The sequence below is a fragment of the Hylobates moloch genome, unplaced genomic scaffold, assembly GCF_009828535.3.
Source record: "Hylobates moloch isolate HMO894 unplaced genomic scaffold, HMol_V3 SCAFFOLD_85, whole genome shotgun sequence".
In the NCBI taxonomy this organism is placed as follows: domain Eukaryota; kingdom Metazoa; phylum Chordata; class Mammalia; order Primates; family Hylobatidae; genus Hylobates; species Hylobates moloch.
Window position 1 is genome coordinate 62515 of NW_026652360.1, and position 9311 is coordinate 71825.

Below are 9311 nucleotides of genomic sequence, written 5' to 3' on the forward strand. Positions count from 1 at the left end.
GAGGAGGTGAACCGCCTGAGGCTACACCACCAATAAGGACAAAGTCACGATTTGAACTCAATTCCTCTGCCTCTTTTACTAAGAGATACTAACTCAGAAATGCTCTGAACAGTCAGCCAAGCAATGTCTTCAGACAGTTTATATTTTACTTCAACTCTCACCTCAAGGAGCCAAAATAAGATCATCTCCCTAGAGAGCATTGCAGAGAAAATTCTCAAAGAGCTTGAGGGAAATGCCAACCCACTACCCACCAAGCCTACAGGGAATTCAGGAATCACAGCTTGATGGATTCTCAGGAAATATCCATGGATTTCACAATGAACTGAATTGACACTTAGCAATGTGAATCTGCTGCAAAAACATCTCAAAACTGAGTAAGTGGATACCAGGCACTATGGGTGGCTGAGTTCTTTTGCTGGACCCTCCATTTAGGCCAGTTTCCTCATCTTCTAAATGTGGATTTATCACTTCAAAAGACACTGGTTGGAAAACTGCTATTGCTAAGCTCTGGGATAATCACAGAACCCATCACATAGGGTAGCAGCCAAGATTAACTGAAAAATAGACTATCTAGCTGTGGAATACTACTCAGCCATAAAAAGGAATAAAATAATGACATTCGCAGCAGCCTGGATGGAGGTGGAGACCATTATTCTAAGTGAAGTAACCCAGGAATGAAACACCAAAAATCATATGTTCTCACTTGTAAGTGGGAGCTAAGCTATGAGGACACAATGCATAAGAATGATCTAATGGACTTGGGGACTGGGGGAAGAGAGTGTGGGAGGGAGTGAGGGATAGAAGACTGCACATTGAATACAGTGTACACTGCTCAGGTGACAGGTGCACTAAAATCTCAGAAATTGCCAGTAAATAACTTATCCGTGTTGGCCAGGCACAGTGGCTCATGCCTGTAATCCCAGCACTTTGGTGGCATGCGGTCTCTGCTCACTGCCAGCTCTGACTCCTGGGTTCACGCCATTCTCCTGCCTCAGCCTCCAGAGTAGCTGGGACTACAGGCGCCTGTCACCACGCCCGGCTAATTTTTTGTATTTTTTCTTTTTAGTAGAGACGGGGTTTCACTGTGTTAGCCAGGATGGTCTCGATCTCCTGACCTCATGATCCACCCGCCTCGGCCTCACAAAGTACTGGGATTACAGATGTGAGCCACCGCACTCAGCCTACTGTACCTTTTCTATATACATTTAAAAGTAACTGAAAGAGTACATACAATTGGAATGTTTGTAACACAAATAAATGATAAATGCTTGAGGTGATAGATACCCCATTTACCTTGATATAATTATTACACATTGTATGCCTGCATCAAAACATCTCATGTGCCCCATAAATATATATCTACTATGTACCCATAAAAATTAAAAATATTTTACTCAGAATAAAATAATTCTATAACAAAATTTAAAAAACCAGACTATGTAGTACTTCACACAGGGTTGGACATGAATTCAAAATGATGAATGTTGGCTGTTAGGACTACAACTATTGGTATTATAACTGTTAATATTATTATTATTATTATTGAGATGGAGTCTGGCTCTATACCCAGACTGGAGTGCAGTGGCATGAACTCGGCTCACTGCAACCTCTGCCTCCCATGTTCAAGCGATTCTCCTGCCTCAGTCTTCCTGTAGCTGGGATTACAGGTGCACACCACCACATCCAGCTAATTTTTTTAGAATATTTTTGGTAGAGATGGGGTTTCACCATGTTGACCAGGCTGGTCTCGAGCTCCTGACCTGGAGTGATCCACCCACCTCAGCCTCCCAAAGTGCGAGGATTATAAGATGAGCCACTGTGCCCGGCCAATATCATTATTATTATTATTATTTTGAGACAGTCTTGCTCTGTCATACAGGCTGGAGTGCAGTGGTGCAATCTCAGCTCACTGCAACCTCCGCTTCCCAGGTTTAAGCAATTCTCATGCCTCAGCCTCCCGAGTAGCTGGGATTACAGGCATGTGCCACCACACCTGGCTAATTTTTGTATTTTCTTTCTTTCTTTCTTTCTTTCTTTCTTTCTTTCTTTCTTTCTTTCTTTCTTTCTTTCTTTCTTTCTTCTTTCTTTCTTTCTTTCTAGTAGAGACAGGGTTTCACCGTGTTGGCCAGGCGAGTCGCAAACTCCTGATTTCAGGTGATCCGCCCACCTCTCCTCCTGAAGTGCTGGAATTATAGGCGTGAGCCACCATGCCCGGCCATAACTGTTACTATTAAACCTCTACCCTCATTCGACACTTGGCTTCTCCCTGTACCAAGCAGAGCTTCCTGTCTTCCTACATCTTCACCTACCTGGGAGGATTCAGGGCCACATGTAAGAAAGGGGGCAGATTAAAGGGGGTATGCTTATTGCAGCACAATTCATAATTCCCAAGGTACAGAACCACCTTAAGTGTCCATTGACCAATGAGTGGATAAAGAAAATGTGGTATATATACACCATGGACTACTACTCAGCCATGAAAAGGAACAAAATAATGCCTTTTTTTTTTTTTGAGATGAAATCTTGCTCTGTTGCCCAGGCTGGAGTGCAGTGGCGCGATCTCGGCTCACTGCATGCTCCGCCTCCTGGGTTCACGCCATTCTCCTGCCTCAGCCTCCCAAGTAGCGGGGACTACAGACGCCTGCAACCATGCCCGGCTAATTTTTTTTTGTATTTTTAGTAGAGACGGGGTTTCACCGTGTTAGCCAGGACCGTCTCGATCTCCTGACCTCATGATCTGCCTGCCTCGGCCTCCCAAAGTGCTGGGATTACAGGCATGAGGCACCGCATCAGGCCGAAATAATGTCTTTTGAAGCAACTTGGATGGAGTTGGAGACCATTATTTTAAGTGAAGTAACTCAGGAATGGAAAACCAAATACCATATGTTCTCACTTATAAGTGAGAGATAAGCTATGAGGACAAAGAGACATACAGAGTGATATAATGGACTCTGGAAACTCAGAAGGGGGAGGAAGGGTGGGGAGTGTGGGATAAAATACTACATATTGGGTGCAATGAACACTACTTAGGTGGTGCATGCACTAAAATCTCAGAATTCACCATTATACAATTCATTCATGTAACCAAATATAACTTGTAACCCCAAAGCTACTGAAATTTTATAAAATTAATAGCAATTTAAAAAGAAGCAGTTCTCTTTCTGCCTCCACTGCTGCCATGGTGCCTGTGAAAAAGCTTGTGGCGAAGAGGGGCATAAAAGAGAAGCAGGTTCTGAAGTTCAGTCTTGAGTGCACCCACCCCGTAGAATATGGAATCACGGACGATGCCAATTTTGAGCAGTTTCTGCAAGAGAGGATCAAAGTGAACTGAAAAGCTGGGAAACTGGGCGGAGGGGTGGTGACCATCGAAAAGAGCCAGAGAAAGATCACCGTGACATCTGAGGTGACTTTTTCCAAAAGGTATTTGAAATATCACACCCAAAAAATATTTGAAGAAGAATAATCTACGTGATTGGTTTGCGTAGCTGCTAACAGCAAAGAGTTATGAATTATGTTACTGCCAAATTAACCAAGACGAGGAAGAGGAGGAAGACGAGGATTAAATTTCATTTATGTGGAATATTTTGTATGAGTTCTTGAATAAAACTTGGGAACAAAAAAAGAAAGAAAGAAAGAAAGAAAAAGAAACAAAAAAACTTATTATTTTTTTCTTTTTTTGAGATGGGTCTCACTCTGTCACCCAGGCTGGCATGCAGTAATGTAATCATAGTTTACTGCAGCCTTGATTTCCCGAGCTCCTGCCATCCTTCCACGTCAGCCTCCTGAGTAGCTGGGACTACAAGTGTGTGCCGCCACACCTGGCTAATTTTTAAATTTTTTTGCAGAGACAGGGTATGGCTATGTTGTCCAGGCTGGTCTTGAACTCCTGAATTCAAGCCATCCTCCCACCTCAGCCTCCTAAAAGTGCTAGGATTACAGGAGTAAGCCACTACATCCAACTTCAAAAACACAAATCTCAACCCATCGAGTCGCCCCCTCCTTTTCCTTCCCCCAAGAGAGACATCCACATTCACACTTCACTGGCTCACTTTCTCTGGCTATAACTTCTGTGCCTTGGGTGAGTAGCCCCTCTTCATCTGTGCAGAGTGGGCTAGGCTTGCCCAGCGCTCACTGAGCGCTCTCGCGGCGTGGGTCCTCTTGGTACCTCTGGAAATCCTTTCTTGTGCCAAAGGAAGAAGACAAGGAGGCTTTGTACAGCTCAGGCCCTCCCAGCCACTGAGGCTCTTTTAATTGGGCTGTCCTCTCACCCCATCTCTCTCCCCAGAGAGATGACCAGCCCCCTATTTCCTGTTTCCTTTGGCCCTTTGCCTTTGGGTATGGATTGGGAGAGCAAGCCCCTGCCAGATTTCCCACCACTTGTGCCCCGGCCCAGCCAGGCTGGGAAGACCTGAGCACATCCTGTAGCATTGCCTGCGGAGGCAGTACAGGCGCCTGGGAGGCAAATCCCCAAATCCCTAACCAGTCTCTGTGTGCTCTGGGCCACCTCCTAACTTCTCCAAGCCTCACATTCTGTATGCTCCCATGACCCTGGCAGGCACCGTTACAATCTGCGTGGACTGTGAGGCTAACTGCCAGGGTCATGGGAGCATTAAGTGAAAGAGAAACGTCTGCACATTAGGGCACTTCATTCATGAAGGTGGTTATGAGCGCTCTCCTCTAACTGCACAGGGCTTGCCACTCTGCGCCCCCCATATCCCATTCGTCCCTTTCTCACCTCCACTCTTCTCCAGATTCTCTATTTAGTGCCTTTCCTGGGACTTGAGAGTCAAGAGGCCTGATCATGCAGAGGACCATGAATTTTGGAATCAGATCTACCTAGCTTCCAAACTGGGATCTGCCACCCTCTAGCCTTGAATCAGATATATTTAATAGATCTTATTTTTTTAATGGGGATAAAGATATCTACTTGATAGGTTTACTGATGCAAGGATTAAATAGGATAATGCATATACAGCCTTAGCACAATACCAGGTTCAGAAAGTTTAGCAAATAATAGAATAATAATAAATAATAAGAGGTATTATTAGATCCAGCTGGCTACCCACCTTGCTTTGAGGCCTGGCATATGGTTGGCATATTTCTCTAGTTCCTGCCACTAATGCCAGTCTCCCCTATCTTAATTTCACTGGTCACTTTCGAGAACAATAGAAGGAGGAGGTTTGTTAACTGGGTCCACTGGCTCCATACTGTCATTTTGCCCAGGAGTTTCCCTTTACATGTTTGGGCTGGTTTCTGTTGGTATGCAGAAATAAATTGATTTCCAAACACTTATCTTAATTTTTTTTTTTTTTTTTTTTTTTTTTTTTGAGGCAAAGTCTCACTCTGTCGCCCAGGCTGGAGTGCCGTGGCACAATCTCGGCTCACTGAAACCTCCACCCCCTGGGTTCAAGCAATTCTCCTGCCTGAGCCTCCCTAGTAGCTGGGATTATAGGCGTGTGCTACCACGCCCGGCTAATTTTTGTATTTCTTTTTTTTTTTTTTTGAGACGGAGTCTCGCTCTGTTGCCCAGGCTGGAGTGCAGTGGCACGATCTCAGCTCACTAATTTTTAGTGGAGACAAGGTTTCTCCATGTTGGCCAGGCTGGTCTTGAACTCCTGACCTCAAGTGATCCACCTGCCTCTGCCTCCCAAAGTGCTGGGATTACAGGCACGAGCCACCGCGCCCAGCCAGACACTTGTTGATAGTGGCATCTTTTTTTATTTTTTAAATTTTTAATTTAATTTTAAATTTTTTAATTATTTATTCTTTAGAACAGTGTCTCACTCTGTCACCCAGGATGGGGTGCAGTGGTGTGATTATAGCTCACTGCAGCCTCAAACTACTAGGCTTAAGCAATCTTCCTGCTTCAGCCTCCCCAGTAATAGTTGCGTGCCACAACACCCGGCTAATGAGTGGTTTTTCTTTTTAAATTTTTAGTAGCGACGGGATCACGCTGTGTTCCCAAGGTTGGTTTCAAACTCCTGGGCTCAAGTGATCCTCCCACCTTGGCCTCCCAAAGTGCTGGGATTATAGGCATGAGCCACCATGCCTGGCCAATAATGGCATCTTTACCTCATTCCTGATTTAATAAAGAATACATTTCTCCTTTCTCTGGTATGTACATATGAACTATTTAAGATAAAAGTAGTTGGCCGGGCATGGTGGCTCATTCCTATAATCCCAGCACTTTGGGAAGTTGAGGCGGGAGGATCACTTGAGCCCAGGTGTTCGAGACCAGCCTGGGCAACACAGCAAGACCCCTCATCTCTATTTTTATTATTTTTTAATTAGAAAAATTATAAATATAAAAATTAAAAAGTAGTTATCTTGTTAAGGAAATGTCCCATTATTTCCTTTATTTTTATCCTAAGTTTGTTGTTATTACTGTTTTTAAGTTAGGGAGGCCTGTTTAATTTCATCAAATACTGTTTCAGTATTTATTGAAATTATATGTCTATTTTGCATTTTTGTTTCCTTGACCGCGACAGACATGATGTAGAGAGATTTTCCCAGAACTCTCCTCAGAAATGAGTAGCTAGCAAACTACTTCATGTTCAAAGTAGTGGTAAAAGGATGGACTAGGCAATAAAGAACATTAGGACATTTAGATATCCATTTAGGGAAAAATTTAAGTTTGATTCCTTCCTTGCAACCACATAAAAATTCCAGATGGATTAGACATTAGACCTTGAGAAAACCTTAAAACTATTTGAAGGAAACATAGAAAAATATCTTTACAGCCTTGATTCGAGGAATCATAAGCAAGTTGTAAACTCTATAAGCCATAAAAGAAAATATTGAGAGATTTGGCTACCTAATATTTAAAACTTCTGAATGATGAAAGACACCACCAAGAAACTTAAATATAATGGAAGGCTGGAAGAAGACATTGCCAACATATATAACAGGCATTGCATTAACAATCAGAGTATATAAAGGAAAGGGAGGAAAATAGAAAAAAGTAATCGAAGAGGCAAATAAAGCTTAACCTCACTCATAATAAGTAGCATGTAAATAACAATAACAACAAGGTAACATTTTCCATCATCAAGCTGTCAAAATTTTAAATAATAAATATCCAGTGTTGGAGAATGTAGGTGACTGCTAGGTTTACACTTCAGGTGTCTCCAATCCAGAAGGTTTTTTTGTTTGTTTTTTTGTTTTGTTTTGTTTTTGAGACAGAATCTCACTCTGTCACCCAGGCTGGAGTGCAGTGGCGCGATCTCGGCTCACTGCAAGCTCCGCCTCCCGGGTTCACGCCATTCTCCTGCCTCAGCCTCTCCGAGTAGCTGGGACTACAGGCGCCGGCCACCACTCCCGGCTAATTTTTTTTATTTTTAGTAGAGACGGGGTTTCACCGTGTTAGCCAGGATGGTCTCAATTTCCTGACCTCATGATCCACCCGCCTCGGCCTCCCAAAGTGTAGGATTACAGGCGTGAGCCACCGCGCTCAGCCCAGAAGTATTTTATGTAAATGGCGCCCCCTGCAGCCCAATTCCTACCTAGACTAACATATACTGGGGTGCACCTTGGAACAGCTGGAAGACCCCTGTCCCTCCCGTGGGCTTAGTGACAATTTGGGGAACAGTTTTTGGCCTATCAGGCAAAATGTGAAAGGCCCTTTGATGCAATGATTCCTCTTCCAGCCTTTCAGAAATACAGGAATATGTACTATGTACATAAAGATACATGCAAAGGAATGTTTATTAAAGCTTATTTTATATTGGAAAGAAAAAGGAAGCAATCTACATGTCTATCAATAGGGGACTGTTTGGATAAATAATGCTGCTTGCATCCGTTCATGGGATATTTTAACTCTTAAAAGGAATGAAGTGGATTTATCTGTACTCACACAGATGGATCTCCAAGATTATTTTATTTTATTTTATTTTGTTTTATTTTAAGATGGAGTCTTGCTTGTTGTCCAGGCTGGAGTGCAGTGGTGCAATCTTGGCTCACTGCCTCTTCTGCTTCCTGGGTTCTGATTCTCCTGCCTCAGCCTCCTGAGTAGCTGGGACTACAGGCGCCCAACACCACGCCCTGCTATTTTTTTGTATTTTTACCAGAGACGGAGTTTCACCATGTTGGCCAGGTTGGTCTCAAACTCCTGACCTCAGGTGATCCACCCACCTGGGCCTACCAAAGTGTTGGGATTACAGGCGTGAGCCACTGCACCCAGCCAAGATTTAATGTTATGACTGAGATAAACATGAATGAAAGCAAATCTTCAAAATATCTATGACTTGATCTCATGTATATACATTTGTGTCTGAATATACATTAGATAGATGGGGAATGCATAGACGTGGAACAGGCAGAGCCTACCAAATTGAGGGGACTGGACCTGAATCGTTGGACAGAGGGAATTCGTAACAGAAAAGACTTTCATGTTTTACTCTGTATACTTAATTACTTTACGCTCTACCACAACAATAATGTATATGTTTTTTGTGTGTTTTTTTCTTAATCTTAAATTCAAAATATAAGGTAGCCCACTGGCTTTAAGCTACAAGAATCCTTATGGGTTTGGCAGTTCTTTGACAACTTTTTTCCCACCTGGCTAAACTATCAAGGAATGTCCTACCACCAAGCGTGAGAAATTTTTGGCATTCCTGAAATAAATTCTTCTTCTGAGCCAGCTCATGTGGGCATCATAATCTCCTTGAAGGCTTTTAAAAGATTTAGATCTGAGTCTGTCTCATTCTCGGGCTCAGAACCAGAATTTCTCGGTCTGAGGCTGTTATCTTGCTCTGGAGGAGAGAGTGAGAACTGGATCACTGGTTAGCTTGGTGACTGTTTTGGACAATTGCATAGCCACAGCCAGGAACACAGAAGGCAGAGAGGCAGCCTTGATCTGCAAGGGCTCCAGGTAACCCCAACGGGGACCCTTGATGGACAAAGGCATTCTCCCAGGCTTGGTGATGAAAGTGTTCCACTTACAGCCAGACAAGGCACTTAGGGCTCTGCAGCAGAGAAGTTAGAGCGGCAGCTTTTTTGCTTTGTGTTTTCACTAAAACTTAATTTGTTGTTGCACTTGTTGGATGGGCATGTGCCATAGGGGAAGTTTCCACTACTGTGCTCTAAACTTTGGGCTGCTTGTACCATCTTACTTGTCCCCTCATTAATAATGAATTAAATAAAATCTTTAGTATATGCTGATTTCATATCTTTGCGAGAGTTACGATTTTACCTTTTTTTTTTTTTTTTTTTGAAAAGTACCTTTTTCACATTGCTATCACTCCCTTACCAGAGCACTGAGTTTCTGGGTCTCCCTCTTAGGGGCAGACACTGTTCCATGTAATTAGAATTAA

General features: G+C 43.2%; 1 pseudogene; it reads left to right on the forward strand.

Moving 5' to 3' along the window:
* Nucleotides 1-3178: 3178 nt before the first annotated feature.
* On the forward strand, nucleotides 3179-3563 carry LOC116463919 (large ribosomal subunit protein eL22-like; annotated as a pseudogene).
* Nucleotides 3564-9311: the final 5748 nt, after the last annotated feature.